The sequence below is a fragment of the Tachypleus tridentatus genome, chromosome 3 (genome assembly GCF_004210375.1).
Source record: "Tachypleus tridentatus isolate NWPU-2018 chromosome 3, ASM421037v1, whole genome shotgun sequence".
Classification (NCBI taxonomy): domain Eukaryota; kingdom Metazoa; phylum Arthropoda; class Merostomata; order Xiphosura; family Limulidae; genus Tachypleus; species Tachypleus tridentatus.
The window spans coordinates 98688055-98706854 of NC_134827.1; the positions used below are offsets into that span (position 1 = coordinate 98688055).

Here is an 18800-nt window from a genome sequence, read left to right on the forward strand (position 1 = left end):
TTCCAGATATAAAGACAGGCAACATTCTCGTAATAAACCAGTGACACAGGATAACTTCCAGATATAAAGACAGGCAACATTCTCATAATAAACCAGTGACACAGGATAACTTCCAGATATAAAGGCAGGTAACATTCTGATAACAAACCAGTGACACAGGATAACTTCCAGATATAAACAGGCAACATTCTCGTAACAAACCAGTGACAAAGGATAACTTTCAGATATACAGGCAGGCAACATTCTCGTAACAAACCAGTGGCACAGGATAATTTTCAGATATAAAGACAGGCAACATTCCCATAATAAACCAGTGACACAGGATAACTTCCAGATATAGACAGGCAACATTCTGATAACAAACCAGTGACACAGGATAACTTCCAGATATAAAGGCAGGCAACATTCTCATAATAAATAAGTGACACAGGATAACTTCCAGATATAAAGGCAGGCAACATTCTCATAACAAATCAGTGACACAGCATAACTTCCATATATAGACAGGCAACATTCTAATAACAAACCAGTGACACAGGATAACTTCCAGATATAGACAGGCAACATTTTCATAACAAACCAGTGACACAGGATAACTTGTTGGAAAGAAACAAGTCGGTTCAGGAATGATATAGATGAAATAAAACCCCACAACCCGAACGCTTTCGACTAGTGGTCATTTCGTCTTCAGGAGCAAACTGGGAGTCTTTTCTTTATTCTGGTTTGGTTTGTTCAGAATGAAGCACAAAGTTACACAGTGGGCTATTTGTGCTCTGCTCGCCACGGGTATCGAAACCTGGTTTCTGACGGTGAGTCTGCAGTCATTATCCTACAATTATTGTTAATTGGTTCATTTTGTTCGGACACTTTAAGATAAATACCAATTTGATTCCCTTGTTTCACCGTTGTTTAATAACTGTTTGGTTTATTATTTACTTATGGAGTAATTAATGTAGTAAGGTAGCTTATATCTACACAGACAGTAAGTGTTATTTGTTCACTCCACGTTCCAAGCGTGTTAAGACTTAAGAATTCGACTCGAAATCTGCGTGTCACGGGTTCGAATCCCGGTCGCACCAAACGTGTTCGCCTTTTCAGCCGTCGGAGCGTTATAATGTTACTGTCAATCCCACTCTTCGTTGGTATAAAAGAGTAGCCCGAGAGTTGGCGGTGGGTGGTAATGACTAGCTGTCTTCCTTCTAGTCTTAAACTGCTAAATTAGGGACGGCTAGTGCAGATAGCCCTCGAGTAGCTTTGCGTGAAATTCAAAAACAAACAAACAAACACTCCATGTTTCTTCAAAAACCTGAGGGATTCCGTTGGTCCGTAAGCAGGCAGTAATATTTGTTCGATTCTTTTTTTTTTTTTTTGTATATCTGAAGACGACGGTTTCTAGTTAGGTTTAAGAACACTTCTATTCGTGAACAAGTAGCTAATTTATCCATTTGTTGTAAGTACGGCAGTTGTTGACTTCACTCTGATTCTTGTCTAAGTGTACATATATCTCTTTGATCAATGACGACTTAAACAGGTTTCGTGCGGCCTCATGTTACAGAATTCTCTCTACACAACGACTGCTTCGAACTAGAGATTATACTATCGTATTCTAGTACCAGGGAATTTTAATAGCCTGCCTGTTGTGTGTTTTTTTTTTATTATTACCTGCACAAAGGAGGCATGCGTGTCAAATACAGTAATACAGGACTGCAACATTATTCGCAAGACCGTAAATAATTAAAACATTAAATATTCGTCATCTTATTTCTGTTGAAAACTGACGTGCATTCAGCCATGGTTATTCTTCTGTTTACTCTTCTGTCTATCTCTCTCTTGCCACGTATGAAGATATTTCTGTAGTCGTGTTCTCTACAATAACGTGGCTTTTGTATATGCATTATTAGCTCGATAACAGACTCGTTATTTCCTCGTTAAGAGATCACGTGTACATTAGCATCGACTGATCGTTAGGCGGGAAAGCTAGATGCGTGTCTTCCAAAACAAACACAACAACACGTATGCTTATCATATGGAAATATATCTGTCACGTGAACAGCAGTTCGTTAATACACTGACTGCACGTTATGAAAAACAAAAGACATCAACATTAGATATTGCTGTATTGAACGCTATGTGTTGTTGTTGTTTTTTTTTCTTTTCTCAATTTTTCGCTTCCAATTGAATGGAGCACACCAGACTAGACTATACCTAATAGCTAATAACCATACCGTATATATACCTATGCTACTAAAGATTATTTCCATTCGTCTAATTTATACTTTTGAAAAACACGAACGCGAGATAAGACAATTTTCTATCGCGGAATGATTTCCAGGAAAAACAACGTGGATGTATACAAGCCTAACAAATAAATTACTTGCGAGTTAAAACGAAAAAGCTTATAAAACAGCAACAACAACAAGGAAATAAACAGGAGTTCATCTACAAAATAGTTGTTGAAAACATTGCATGTAACGATAAGACGAGACAACAACAACAAATTGAATATTTTAAAAATATGTCAAGAACGAAGATTATCATTCATGACTTCTTACTACGATTTATTTCATCAAATTTGGTTCAAAAACTTTATCTTAAACGTCTTCTGGTTTATAAGATGTCTGAATATTCATCACGACTTACATGTAGTTGTCCCTAAATTTTAAACTGCCAGACAAAAAGGAAGGTAACTATTTAACAACACCCATCGCCAATACTTGAGCTACTATAATGAAACAATGATATTTGACCGTTACTCTTATAACGCGCCCATGGCCCTAAAGTGCGGAATTAAATTTTATAGTCACGGGACGAGAACCATGGACCTTGGTTTCACAGTTCGACTAACAACTAGCCACGACCTGTCCAACTTATCTGGATGATTCCTCGCATGAGCCACAGTGATATTATATGTAATTTGTTTGTTTTTAACTTCGTGCAAAGCTACACGAGGGCTATCTGCGCTAGCCGTCCCTCATTTATCATGGTAAAACTAGAGAGAAGGCAGCTAGTCATCACCACCCACCGCCAACTCTTCGACTAACAGTCTTTTATACCAACGAACAGAGGGATTGACTGTAACATTATAATGCTCCCACGACTCGCGACCCTCAGATTATGAGCCGAGAGCACTAATCACCTGGAATGTGCCACAGTATATGTCGTCTAAACATAATATCAAATAGATAATTAGATTATCGATTACACGTCGCCTAAAAGACATACACGAATTAATGTAATCTGTATTTAATGTTTTGTTGTTAATATAACTTTACATAAAACTGTTGTTACTAGCGCCACAGTCGGGAAATTGTATTAAATTTCAAGTGTCGTTAAGATTATTGGGCTAATGGTATTAAATGTGGTGTTGAATGCAAGATTCGAGTTAACTTAGGCTTAAAATTTGTTAGAGTAATGAACAAAGTCGTTAGTATATATTGATTTGATTTTCGTTGCAATTTCTCATTGTCTTCAACCAATGAAAGGCCCGGCACGGCCAGGTGGGTTAAGACGTTCGACTCGTAATCCGAGGATCGCGGGTTCGAATCCCGGTCGCACCAAACATGCTCGCCCTTTCAGCCGTGGGGGCGTAATAATGTGACGATCAATCACACTATTCGTTGGTAAAAAGAGTTGCTTAAGAGTTGGTGGTGAGTGGTGATGACTAGCTGTCTTCCCTCTAGTCTTACACTGCTAACTTAGGGACGGTTAGCGTAGGTAGCCATCATGTAGCTTTGCGCGAAATTCAAAAACAAAACTTTAATCATTTTTTTGTTTAAAACATTTTCCGATAAGAAAATCGTCGTATTTAAGGGGTAAAAAAATGAAATGTAGAAATAAAACAAATATAAAATAATTAGTTAATTAATTATGTTGTTTATTAGTTTCAGCGCAAAGCTACACAATAGACTATGTGTGCTCTTTCTATGAATGGAAATCGAACCCTTGATTTCAACGTCGTAAGTCCCTAAATTCACTGCTGATCTACTTAGAACAAAAACGGGTTGTACCAATGACCAGGTGGTTAAGGCACTGGACTCGTAATCTGAGGGTCGCGAATTCGAATCTCCGTCACACTGAACATGCTCGTCCTTTCAGCCATGAGGGCGTTATAATGTGACGGTCAATTCTACCATTCGTTGATAAAAGAGTAGCCCAAGAGTAGGCGGTAGGTGGTGATGACTAACTGCCATTCCTCTATTCTTACACTGCTAAATTAGGGACGGCTAGCGCAGATAGCTGTCGTGTAGCTTTACGCGAAATTCAAAACCAAAACCAATGAAAATTGTTAAGCAGGTAACAGCAGTAAAATGTCTGTCTGAAGCATTGAGTCAGATAAGATAGATTCGTTATTTACACATTTATAAAGAATAAAATACGCAAGTGTCTATATACAGAGAAACTTAAAATGATTTCTGAAGGATTCTATGAATAGAAAAACTCGACAATGTGCGTTAAAGTTCAATATTCTGGTTTCAGTTTAATTGAACTAAAATACACTCGTCAACTGAGCCACAACTTTTACACTATTTCCAGTTTATCGCCATGCAAATATTACACATCACTCCAACAATGGAGCTTCCGGTTTCTCGAAAATTGATGTCTGCGTTAATATTCAATAACATGGATGTTACTGAAGCAATATCCCTCTTTGTCCCTCTATCAGTTGTTTAGTGGATGTTACTGAAGCGATAACCCTCTTTGTCCCTCTATCAGTTGTTTATTGGATGTTACTGAAGCAATATCCTTCTTTGTTCCTCTATCAGCTGTTTATTGGATGTTACTGAAGCAATATCCCTCTTTGTCCCTCTATCAGTTGGTTATTGGATGTTACTGAAGCAATATCCCTCTTTGTCCCTCTATCAGTTGTTTATTGGATGTTACTAAAGCAATAACCCTCTTTGTCCCTCTATCAGTTGTTTATTGGATATTCCTGAAGCAATATCCCTCTTTGTCCCTCTATCAGTTGTTTATTGGATGTTACTGAAGCAATATCCCTCTTTGTCCCTCTATCAGTTGTTTATTGGATGTTACTGAAGCAATAACCCTCTTTGTCCCTCTGTCAGTTGTTTATTGGATGTTACTGTAGCGATATCCCTCTTTGTCCCTCTATCAGTTGTTTATTGTTACAGATCATATATAAAACCACAATACCGTAAAATTATTGTATCTGAAAAGGTAAGGCATTTAGCCTAAATCTCATCAGGACAGCATAAGGCACTATTATAGAACAATATGTACTTAAAATATACATACGTGATGAAATACCTGTCGTAGAACGTGAAATTCACTTTTATGGAACCTAGATGGTTAAAGACTCACGTACCTCATACCATCAGGGAAACTTTGACAATCTATCTGGATCCTAACCACAAAAAATAAACGATTAAAAATATACAAAAGTATTGTGCATGGTAAACCCAATTGTGCCTTGTCCGGTACTGATTCATGTTGACCATTGTCAGCTAGAATAAATAAACAAAACAAAGAGGTGTGTTGAGTGAGATGAGTATTTTCAATATTGTTAAGCCTAGTTTTGTTTGTTTGCTTGTTTTAGTACCAAACCACGTTGGGTTATCTACTGTGTCCACCGTAAGTCTGCAAACTTACCGCTGTCCCACCAAGGGACAACAAACCAGCGTATTAATGAGAAAAGCGTACTAAAATGTGCATGTTGAGGTATAATAGCTGAAACGTATCGTAAGTTTATTTATTTTACACAAGCTGAGGAACTGGTCCATTGTCCGGGTTATAAAATTAAAAAGGGATTGGGTGGATTCAACGAGAAATAACACAAAATTCTAACTTTTACACGGTTTATTTTATAACATCACATATTATTACAGTATTTATTACTACCCCACCAAAAGGTTTGTATTACTCACTATGTATACACTCAAATCATGGTGTACATTGTGCAATGGTCAGGGTGACTTTGTAGGAAGAGGTAGGTGTAAAAGTAGTCAAAGTGTGGGTGCTATCTGTCACTCACTTTAAACATCCATCTCTTAATTTTCTTCCACATCATTTCACGTTATTAATTAACTGGTAACTGGCCGCAGAAGTGTCTTACGAGCACAAGTTGAAAGGCCATTGGTTAAAGTAGAAAGTGGGCATAACTCGAGAAATGGCTCTTCATATCAATATTATGGTAGCTCTCGTAGTATCAACTTCATCCACGTTTATGTATTATTGCAAGAGTAGCAGCTATTTTTTCAATGCAACTCTCCATAGAGGGCGCTAGCAGTAGAAACCAAAAGTGTTTTTTTTTTCAAATACTAATACAAGATGTTCAATATGTATGTGTGTGTGTCTTCTTATAGCGAAGCCACATCGCGTTATCTGCTGTGCTTACTGACGGGAATCGAACCCATAATTGTAGCATGGTAAATATGAAGGTTTATTGCTGTCCCAATGGAGGGACGAACATTTAAATATTTTTTATTGTTTGATGTCAAAACGTGGCGTTATCTATGAAAAATAATAAATGCTAAATAACATTAATAATGGGAGTGGGGGGTTGTGAGCCCCATAACAACATGTCCATTGTTCCAAAATATCATCCCAAGCGTTTCTTTGGAATTGACCCAGCGATCTAGGAGTAGTTAGATAAAGGACAAACAGACAGACACAGATTTTTGTACTTTATATATATATTTTTATTTAATAGGGTTTTTTGGTGTATAGGTATGACACCATCTACGAATATAGTTAAAGTTAACCGACGCCAAAGATAATAACTACTCAATAACAGCAATAATGATGGATGGCAGGGGTTATGCACTGTTATTCCTTGTTCAAACTAACATCCAACAACGTTTGGTGGATAGTTTGAACAAGGAACCCTTAGAACTTAGGACAAGTTAGATAAGTGACAAACAGACAGATACAGATATTTTGTGCTTTATATATATATATATATATATTGTGCAGCTATGCGCGATCCATTTTAATATAATATCATATAATACTAGCTGCACAACATTTATGATCTATATTGGAATCAAGAGAATTTTTAAATATTGTTTCGCTTTTTGTTTTTGCTCCTGCTTGTACACAGAGCATGTGGTCTGTGGTCTAACATTTTCATCGACCCTCTGATAAACATAACAAAAACTTACATAGAACATTATTTATACTCTCTCCACCAACATATCTTACATTAAAGAACATCCAATGCAGCTGCGTTTGTCTGGTCTGTAAGGTTTTGGAATAGTTGTTTATTGTGATTTCAGAGTCTTAAAGATCACTAGGACGGAGGAAATATGACAAAAGAAATGAAAAATTAATTTTTATTAAATGTTTTCCATATCTTCTACTAATAGTGCATGAATCTATTATAACTCTAACAGTGTTCAAATATATCCCTATCCTGAAGAAACCGTGTTTATGCTTTTTGGATTTTTTTTGTTCTTGTTTTTTTTGGAATTTTGCGCACACCTAATCGAGCGCCACCTACGCTAGCCGCCATACTTTAGGAGTGATATTCTAGAATGAAGGCAAATATTCAACATCACTCACCGCCAACCACTCTTTTTAACAGCTGAAAGGCGACGGTATTCGAACCCGCAAGTTACGAGCATAACTCTTCAGCAATCAGATTGTTTACTGAAGAAAGATGTAAAATCAGATACTTTTCTTTTTACTGAGCACACGCTATTTTTATCTTTTTTATAAACAATGTTAATCACCTGGTGACGCCCCCAAGTGGCACAGCGGGAATTTCACGCAAAGCTACACGAGGACTATCTGCGCTAACCATACCTAATTTAGCAGTGTAAGACTAGAGGGAAGACAACTAGTCATCACCACCCACCGCCAACTCTTGGTCTACTCTTTTATCAACGAATAATGGGATTGACCGTCACATTATAATGTCCCCACGGCAGAAAGGGCGAGCATGTTTGGTGTGAGTAGGATTCCAACTCACGACCCTCGAATTACGAGTCGAACGCCTTAACACACTTGGCCATGCCGGGCTCCTGCTGAGTCCAAGGGGGAATCGAGCTCCTGATTGTTAGTGTTGTAACTCCGTAGACTTACCGCTGTAGCAGCGAGCGACTGATGACAGATAAACATTAGTCACATCTTAGGAAAAATAAATTACAATTCAGTTCGTTCGAATTTTGTGTAAAGTATACATGCATGAGTAAAGAGATAGTTAAAGAATTCAGATGATTTTTGAAACTTACTGTATATATTAATTACTGTATATAATAAAATAATTATTGGTCGAACCTAGGTATCTAGGTTTTTTTTGTTTGAATTCTCAACTCGTACCTATGGGTTCTTGATCCCACTTAGAATACTCGTGAAAAAATTTTGAAAGAGTCGTGAACTGCCTTAGATATGAGGGGGGGGGGTAAATATTTTCTTTGAGGGAGAGAATCTCCCAAGATTACTTATGTAGATGTGCAGGAGCGATATTTATTATGAACATGTAAATGGTTGTTCAGAAACCTACCTGAGATACTGCAGTTTTTCAATTTACCCTTCGAGATGAAGATTGACATTAAGAGAATTTTGAAGGCACCCGAGGATGGCACTGACATACATAAGAACTGAGAAAAATTATGTAAATGTTCATAGAAAACAAGGCGTATATATATATATATATATATATATATATACACGTAGTGTGTAACTGCTGTTTTTTGTGAAATTTTAAAGGTAAATTATTCTATACATGACAGTAAGAGAAATACGAGACCGTGTGGACCTATCATAACAATATTAAGTTTTTATATGCCCCCGAAATGCGCGCGCACTTCATAAATGAACTTCAATAAACATTTTCTACAACACTGTATTAAAAGCTTATCAAACGTTTGTAAAGAGCCTAATCTTAGGTTATAGAATAATATTATCAGTGTATTTACTGATAGCATTTAGCAGTGTAAAGTTTAGCCCTAAAACAAAAAAAAAAACCTTCACACGTTACACTGTCAGTTTATCCCTTTATCAAATATAAGATTCACTTAAAAAAGGCTTAACTAATGTAAAACAAATGGACTTACAGATTTCGGTGTCTGTAATTATAGTTATTGTGTATTCTTCCCGAACTTCACTATTTAAATAAGCACTGTTGCAATCTGACAACAAGCGTTTTGCGGGTCTCTGATAGTTATACTATAAACTACGTAATTTTTATATAAGAAACTAATTACAAACATTACGTAACAGAACACTACCTAGAATTTCGTAAATTGAGTAAATCTTTTTTTTGTTGCCGAAACTAAATTGTTTCATTTTGTGTTCAATTTACTTTATTTGGCGCTAAAAATTTAGTTTCAAATCTACGTGTTTCTCTTATGTACGTATAAATTGTTGTGGTTTCGAAGCGACACGTTTCGGAGTACAATATGGTGTTGCGCCTACAAACTGTCTCAGTTATACCGAAAGGTAGGGGGGGGGGCTTTCTTATCGATACTTTACTATGAAACAAGATCATCTCTCCCCCCTTCCCGTATTTCTACATAATTATGTTTTTAAAAAGAGATAGTAAACGCAACTTCGAAAACGTTTGCGAGATGTGTCTCACGTGTGTATACACAACAAAACTTGTAATGTTGCATTTCTTATCGGGACTCACGACGCACTAGAGTGGTGGTCCCTACGCAAAGCGATAAGTCAATAGAATAGAGACGTGCACACCATACAACAAAACACATTACCTGAATATTATAAAAATGCAGAAATCGTACTCCGCCCTGAGAGTTGAGATAAAGTCCTCACTCTTAGCAACAGTCTGTATTCTTGCACGGCGAAAACGTTTGAAAGTGGTTCCTACTTCAAGCAGCCATTGATATGTTTTTATCTCGGATTTCCACAACATACATACCGGTTTGTAAATGGAAAGACATTAAGGTTTGATACGTATCTTTTGCAAGGCCTAGCGACGGCATGTCAGTGTTGATGATAATGGAAATCTTATACCAACTTATTTCATTGAAGCGATATATATACCGCAATAAAACCTGGCGGTGACGTTGTTCATAGAGGTCAGCTGGGAAGCCGACATAATGGCTCAAACAGGTAAATCTAAGTGTATAAACTATAGAACAAAAGCTCCAAATGGATCTCTGGTGTCTTCCTTCCCACGAAAGGAATTTCTGGTTTAAAAAAACAAGTCCAAATCTTCTATCGATAAAATGGGTTGACTCAATTACTTAATAATAGAGCTTTCGTGAACACGTGTTTGCAGTTCTGAAATGCAGTTCAAAGAAATAGACAACATGAGATACTAGCCCTTCTATATTTCTAAACAAAGAAGCCAACCATAACCATAACATCAGTATGTGTAAGGTGACTGAATATCACCACCACAAAGCAGTGATGAAAGTAAACTTGGTGTTGTAACTGGTATTGTCTACAACCAGTTTCGAATTGTAAATGGTGGGTCGGCGTGGGGCCAATGTGATTTTCAAGAATCCAGATATCAATTAAAATAACGCATGTTTTGTTTTTCCCACCGTAATCTAAAAGCATTTTTGAATAGTTATGCAAAATGTATGCATAAAAACAAACACATTCACGTAGCAATGATAATCAACTGATAAAATGGTACATTATATTCTATGTAAATAAGAACGTAAGAAAAGTATATTAAATTATGTCTGCTCGTGATAGAGATGTTTTTCTTGTTTCGCGTTGCGTACGTAGCTTAGTCTGATTGGAAGTCGTACACACACACACACACACACACACATACTTTCTCTGGCATGTACATATACACAAACACGCATATACTTATACATATATAAGCTACTCGAGGGCTATTTGCGCTAGCCGTCTCTAATTTAGCAGGGAAGGCAGCTAGTCATCACCACCCACCGCCAACTCTTGGGCTACTCTTTTACCATCGGATAGTGGAATTGACAATCACATTATAACGCCCACATGGCTGAAAGGGCGAGCATGTTTGGTGCGACGGGGATTCGAACCCACGATCCTTATATTACGAGTCGAACGCCTTAACCCACCTGGCCGTGCCGGGCCCATAAATACACGTACAGAAGGTTATGTTTAGATTAAGTTCCAATCAATTTTCAACAGATACAAAACTGAGCCGAACGTAAAATAGTGTACGTGTTTGTCTTTAAGGAAAGCCACATCAGGGTACCTGCCATGTCCACTGAGAGGAATCAAACTCCTGATTTTAACGTTGTAAATCCAAAGACTTACCACTGTCCCAGAGAGGGACAAACGTAATGAAAATTGTTAATAAATGAAGTGACATTACCGTAGATGTCTTAGCGTGGATTTCTTTAACATGTGATACGTGAATTTAGGCACAGGTATAAAAATGTAATGTCTATATTGCCAGAAAGTTAAAAAGCAATTACAGTAGTTTTTGTGATAGATTATTAAGGCATTACTAACACTTTTACTTTGTTGTTAGGCTCAGCTCTACACAATGTCCTATCTGTGATTTGCTCACCTAGTGTACAAATACTTGATATTTACCCTGAAAAGCCTTTAGACGTACCGCTGTTCACCCCGGGGAGTGGGGGTGACAGATTAGCCAAAAATATAGGCTGCAATTTTAATAACAAAAAATAAATAAATAAAGGATATAATTATTGTTAACCAAAAACATAATAAAGTCTATGATTGTTGTTAACCAAAAGCATAATAAAGTCTATGGTTGTTGTTAGCCAAAAACATAATAAAGTCTATGGTTGTTGTTAGCCAAAAACATAATAAAGTCTATGGTTGTTGTTAGCCAAAAATAAAATAAAGACATTGGTTGTTGTTAGCCAAAAATAAAATAAAGGCAATGGTTGTTGTTAGCCAAAAATAAAATAAAGGCAATGGCTGTTGTTAGCCAAAAACATAATAAAATAAACAATTATTGAGAGAAAAATTCAACAAACAAATAATAAAAAGCCCAAAATGGTTGGTAAGAAACAAATACAATTGTTGAGAGATAATTAAAATAAACAAATGAAAAAAAAAGATAAAATTATTGAGGGAAAATATAAAATGAATAAATGAATGAGAAGGGTAGTGGATGGTTTCATTTATCTGTCTTCTTACCAGTCCGAAGCTTTAAAATGAGAAAGAGCTAGTGCAGATAGCACTCATGTAGCCTTGTGTGAAATTCAACAAAAGAAACAACAAAATCCAAACCACAAACACTTAAATTCTCCTTCCTGCCCAATAACCTTTATGGGGTGAGATTATACAGAAGGTTAATAACAGTTAAAAAAACAACCTTGGAATTACTCCCTCTATTGAGTCTGATGGTCGTGATTATGAACTATTACCAGATTTCACAATTCTTGTTGTTAGAAGCTCTTGCAAATAATGGAATGATCATTCTAAGACTCAAGACCAAATCCACAAAAGTTCACCAAAAATATATCGGAAGACTCGGAAGGTGGTCGAATAAAACAGGTATCTGTTCCGTCATCATTCTTATTTTAGAAACAACTGCTGATTTGGAAATGTTCCTCCAAAATTTGTGAGCTTTTAGTTTTTGAGTTTTCGTTAACTACAGCCCCTATTTATTATCTTGTTAACTGCATAATTTTGTAACAATAGCTTTGTTCGGTCAGTGAATTCTATTTTGTAACTATGGTTTTCACATTAGACATTCTTCTTTGGATCTACATTGTTTAAAACTTTATTAAACAAATGTCCTTCTCTGGGTTTACAATGTTTAACAATCTCTTACAGGAATGTCCTTTTTTGGGTCTACATTGCTTAAAAACATTGTTTCACGAATGTCCTTCTTTGGGTCTACATTGCTCAAAAACATTGTTTCACGAATGTCCTTCTTTGGGTCTACGCTGTTTGACAATATCAGTAGACGAATATTCTTCTTTAGACCTGCATTTTTTAACAGTCGTTTTACACGAATATCTTTCTTTAGAAAAGTATACGACATAATATTCCTCTAGTGTCAAGCCTAATCATGTGATTACTGCAGCTAAACTCAGGAATTCGCCACGGCATAAATTCATAGATACTAAACATATCACCCATGATGCTTCTCGGCTTGCATGTGTTACGACGTGTTACATGAGCGTATACATTTCGCTCGTTTAAAGTGTGCGATTAATCCATTATGGTATTGTGAAACTGGGTTAGACGAGACCATAGAATACCCCTCTGTTTGGGCAAGGTCACAGAATAGCCAGGTGAAACTGTTAAGGGTAGACGGAATCGCAGAAGAGGAAAACGATACTATAAGCGTAAATAGACTATTAGTATAGCAGTTTAATAATTTAGGGTTAGGGGAGGTCATAGAATTTTAAACGGAAACTGTTAGGCTACGACAGAACCATATAATAGTAAAACGATACTCTTAAGATAATATTAATTAAATCATATCAAACTAATAATGTTAGGACTCTTAGCGTTAGGAACGGTTATGGAATAGAAAATTAATATTTTTTAGGGTTAGGCGGGAAGGTTGAATTGTATACAGAAACTTTTAGGGTTAGGCAAAATTAAAGAACAGTAAATAAATTTTACATCATCGTCATGTTGCCACACGTACCACCTAGCGGCATAAAAAGTAAAAATAAATTGCTCAATTTATTTGTTTTTCGAAATTTCAAGAAACCTTCATAAATACATTAAAAGAAAAATATGCGAAGTAAAAGTAATCCAATTACAATTACCACGTAAAAACAACAAAATATTATCTGCACTTAAATTCTATATTTAAATGTTGGAGTAAAATTTATAATACATGAGAATTATAAGGCGATTTGAAAAACGTTATAATTACAGTACTAAAGTATTCATTAAGAAAAGTCCATTAGAAGCACGAATTTAAATTCTCATTAATTCATTACTCAAGACAATTGTTCGCTCGTTTTTGTTTATGAACATATTTCGAATATGTTATTTTGTGCACGAGAAGTAAGTGGATCCACATAACACAAACATACTTCCAATTTTAATGGCTATAAGATCTAGAAATACTGTAACGTTACAAGATAATTATATAGAAAAAAAGAAAAATCCACATAGTTTCAGGAGTTTCACTTAGAATATTAAAATTGTACGTGTCCATCTTGTAAAGCGACAAAATAAAAGTCCTGAACAGTTTAAAAGCGCTTAGTTCTATAACGGTGTTCCTATGTTTTTGACATTTTTAACTCGCGTAAATTAGCGGTATGTTTTAGACGTTTTTCTAACATTTTCTATAATAATCCACTCTCATGCGAGTCTTCAAGAAGACTAGCAAATATAATAGCATTGAACGGAAATACCCTCACCTCCTCAGTTGCACAGCAGAAGTTCTGGGGTTTATAACGCTCAAAAATGGGTTTCGATACCCGCAATGGGCACAACACAGGTGACTCATTACGTAGCCTTGTACTTAATTATAAACAAATTGTACAGGCATTTTTTATGGAAGATGACCTAAGGAAATGTGTAATGAGTGAAATTACCGCTATACACGAACGATGTATAAAAAGGACAATTGGGAATCCTCAATAACCACGACTATAATTAGATCTCAAGTCTGACAGAACATGATGTAATGAGTTAATTGTTTGTCATTGTGTAGTTAAACACGAAACTACACAATGGGCTATCTGTGTTCTGCCCACCTCGGGTATCGAAACCCAGTTTCTAGCACTGTAAATCCACAGGCATGTCGCTGTGCCACTGTGTGGATCTTAAACTTTGTACTTGAAAAAAAAAAACAACACAAATTCATAGCCATTTATGATGCTAAAAAGTAGATTTACTCACTGCCTATAGCTCTCTCACCTGGCATGTGATACGTCTCTAATTCGAACCGAGTACACAGATATAACAAAGCTTTTGAAATATTACCATACCTAAGTAAAGAATTTCTGTACACTTATGTGTAGATTAAATAGTCTGTTATATGAAATCTGAATTTTGGGGTATTTCATACAAGTTAAAATCAGTTGTATCGTTTATTCGTTTTGGGAGAAATCTTTTCACACTTGAACGTGACTGCAATGTACTCACAGGTCTGGTACGGCCAAGTGGTTTGGACACTCGTAATCTGAGGATCGTGGGTTTGAATCTCTCTCCCGCCAAACATACTCGCCCTTTCAGCCGTGGGGGCGTTGTTGTTTGTAATTAAGCACAAAGCAACACAAAGGGATTTTGTGCTCTGCCCACCACGGGTATTGAAACCCGGTTATTAGAGATGTAAGTCCTCAGACATACCGCTGTGTCACTGGGAGGCAGGAAGCGTTATAAGTGACGGTCAGTCTCACTATTCGTTGGTAAAAGAGTAACTCAAGAGTTGGCAGTGAGTAGTGATGACTAGCTGCCTTCCCTCTAGTCTTACACTGCTAAATTAGGGACGGCTAGTGCAGATAGCCCTCGTGTAGCTTTGCGCAAAATTCTAAACAAACAATGAGGTTAATTGTATCAACAGCAGTTGTTAATTTTTTTTTTTTCGCCGAAAGAGAGTTGCTCATAACCATTCAGCTATTTTTCACTAGAACTACGGTTTCAAGTAGCTTCGTGTGATTCGTGAGCAAAATGTTTGAACCACGAACTTACCAGAACTTGTAGAATCATTGAACTAAAAAGCACAAAAGGTGAGATATTTTTTATAGTTAAGTTAAACGTTTTTTTACGACCCCTTAAATCACACCTGGTGCTCTAAGTGACAAAACTTCCCAGTCTCTCCTCTAAACGACATAAATCAACCATACACGACCTTTAGATGTCGCTGCTAATTCGAGAAACAGAGCCATTGAATCAGACGGAAAGATTGTGATGAAGTAATTTATTGTGGTGCAAAATTTCAGATTAACAATGAAATTTATTGAGGTCCTTCTTTTCGTGTGCTTGTGAGCATTTCTGAAGTTTATGTGAAAACCATCAGAAATCTTTTACGTGTGGAACTAACTTCTCCACTATCTCTTGATGTTTTTATTACACCTCTGCACTGTCGCGCTTTATTTTATAGTTATATTAAACATATAGAAGATTGGACCGGAGAATGTATCTTACAGCTATAACCCATCGATTAAACCTACACAGGGAAAAAAGAAAACAATAAAAAAAAAACCTTCGTCCTTTACTTTATGACTTCATCAAAATGGGCGTGTCTGCTTAGTACCTAATGACGTCACAGGGAATCGAGTTCTGAGTAGCTAGCTAATCAATCCTTGAGTCTCGCAGAAGCTGGGGAAGTATTGTCAACACTTTCGTTCAATAAAACGGATAACGTTAGTGACAGAAAGTTAAAGGTACAAACAGTAATATATTTTTAAGGAATCGTATTTCTTTCATAATTGCGCAGTAAATGATTGTTATCGAGTGACTATGTTTTTCCACTTTCTAAGATTCGTATGTAGTATAGCTATCAAAACAGATTTATTATGTAAATAAAGTTATCTGCTGTTAAGTGTATACAGCTCAATCTGACATCAAAATAATTAGTAGGTGTCTCCCACAATATGGCTCTTTCCGGTTGACAGGAAGTCTGAAAATATACCTGTTTTTCAGCTCCCTTAGCAACACTTAAACTATAAAACATTGGATCAACTTGACTGTTGACCAAAATTGCCACGAAGTCAATCAATCACTGACAATTTTCATCTCTTTCTCGTTATTTATCCAAATTAAGAATAACAAATTCATTCATGATACGAAACTTTGACCTCTCTACAACTCACCGGGTTTCTTTGGAAGAGATTGGTTTGGTTCGTCTTGAATTTCGTGCAAAAGCTGCTCGAGAGCTGTTTACGTTAGCCGTCTTTAATTTAGCGGTAAAAGACTAGAAGGAAGGCAGCTAATCATCATCACCAACCGCCAACTATTGGGCTACTCTTTTAAAAGCGAATAGTGGAATTTACCATCACTAAATGACGCCCCCACGGCTGAAAGGGTAGGCGTTTTTGGTATGACGGAGATTCGGATCCTCGACTCTTGGATTACGAGTCGAGTGCCATAACCACCGTGCCAGGACGGGCTATTTGGAAGAGTAAATATAGCAAGAACAAACACTATTCAGTGTCCTTGTTTTTTACCGACCACAAAATAGCTGTCAAGACGTTGTTTGCCTGGCTTAGTTTCGTGATTAGGACGCTCGAATCGCAATCTGCGGGTCGCGGGATCGCATCCCCTCACTGAATATGTGCTTCCTTTAAACCAGGCAGGCGTTATAATGAGACAGTTGGGACTACTTTTCGTTGGTAAAAGAGTAGCCCAAGTATTGGTAATTGGTGGGCTTTATTAGCTGCCTTTCCTCTAGCCTGACTCTGATAAACTAGCCTGACTCTGATAAATCTAGCACAGATTGTTCTCGAGTAGCTTCGTTCATAATACAACGGTTGTCTGTTAGTAGCGTTATTTTCGTACTCAAATACGAACTGTAAAACAATACAATTGGATTTGTTTGTTTTTCTTAATTTCGTGCAAAGCTACGCGAGAGCTATCTGCGCTAGTCGTCCCTAATTTTGTAGTGTAAGACTAGAGGGAGAGCAGCTAATCATCATCACCACCGCCAACTCTTAGGCTACTCTTTTACCAACGAATACTGGCATTGACCATGCATTATAACGCCCACACGGCTGAAAGTGCGAGCATGTTTGGTGTGACCTGCATTCGAACCCGTGACCTTGGGATTACAAGTTGAGTGCCTTAACCACTTGGCCATGTCGGGCCATACAATTAGATATTTTTAATAAGCGAAAAAAATCAATTTTTTTTCACCAACTCGATATCAGGGAAAAAATATCGTACTTTATGTAATCTCAGTAATGACGTCAATCATTCAAATTATACAGTAATGACGTCAATTATTAAAATTATACACGTGTATGTGTAAAAAAACTTATAAAAAGTTGATTGGATTAAATCAATTTGTTTTTTTTTTTATTAGCGGTGTTTTCGGCCATAATCTGATTAACCCTTACAAGGACTGACTAGCTTAAAATATTGAAGCTAGGCCTAATTCAGTACACAGAGCAGCAATATGATATGGTGTTTTCTGGAGTTTGTAAGACAAAATTTGAATAAATTAAAATATATTTATTTATAATGGTTAACTAACCTAAGAATGTTAATGACACGTGTGATCGATTAATATTTGATGATGTAAACGGTTGATTGTTATCAAGTTACTTTTCTTTAAAAAAAAACACGACAGCATCTATGTTTAATTAGGACTGCATACATATGCATGTATTAAAACCAATTAGACCTTTAAGAAATATCGAATAACATATATGGGAATTAGCCTAATAGTATTCTAACAGTGAAGTGGATTAAATGTACCCCCCCTTCTCATAATACATGTACACAAAATAAAATATTTATGCAATCCATTCATTTGAATTTCGCGCAAAGCTACACGAGAGCTATCTGCGCTGGCCCTCCCATATTTAGTGGTGTAAGATTAGAGTAAAGGCAGCTAGTCGTCACCACCCACCGCTAACTCTTGGGCTACTCTTTTACCAACGAATAGTGGGATTGACAGTCACATTATAACGCCCCCACGGCTGAACGGGGGAGCATGTTTGGTTCGACGGGGATTCGAACACGCGATTCTCAGGTTACGAGTCGAATGCCTTAACCATTTGGCCATGTTGGGCCGAATTCATTCGTCGTTTTCAACGTCTGTAAATATTGATCGGAAATAGCAGTGGCTTCGACGTAATTATTTCTTTTACGTTTTTTTTTTAGAATTAAAATATGGTAGCTATTTTTTTTAAAAGTCGTCATCTATTTACCATATAAAAGACCAGCGTCATTAAAGTGAATCACTGTTTTGTTAATCACGAAACCTTAGTGGTAGAAACCAGTGAACTATATATACAAGGTCCTATTGGCACCAAGGTGAC

General features: G+C 36.6%; 1 protein-coding gene across 5 annotated transcripts in view; it reads right to left on the reverse strand.

The window, feature by feature from the left end:
* The window catches only part of LOC143247571 (discoidin domain-containing receptor 2-like), a 384888-nt gene that overhangs the window by 346771 nt on the left and 19317 nt on the right, over positions 1-18800 (reverse strand). The window contains exon 1 of one of the 5 annotated variants that reach the window (XM_076495854.1): positions 9672-9917. The exons of the other annotated variants lie outside the window; for them this stretch is intronic. The gene's annotated coding sequence lies outside the window, so the exon portion shown is untranslated. Of the gene's footprint in view, positions 1-9671; positions 9918-18800 lie in introns of those variants that run through there. 5 annotated transcript variants of the gene reach the window in all.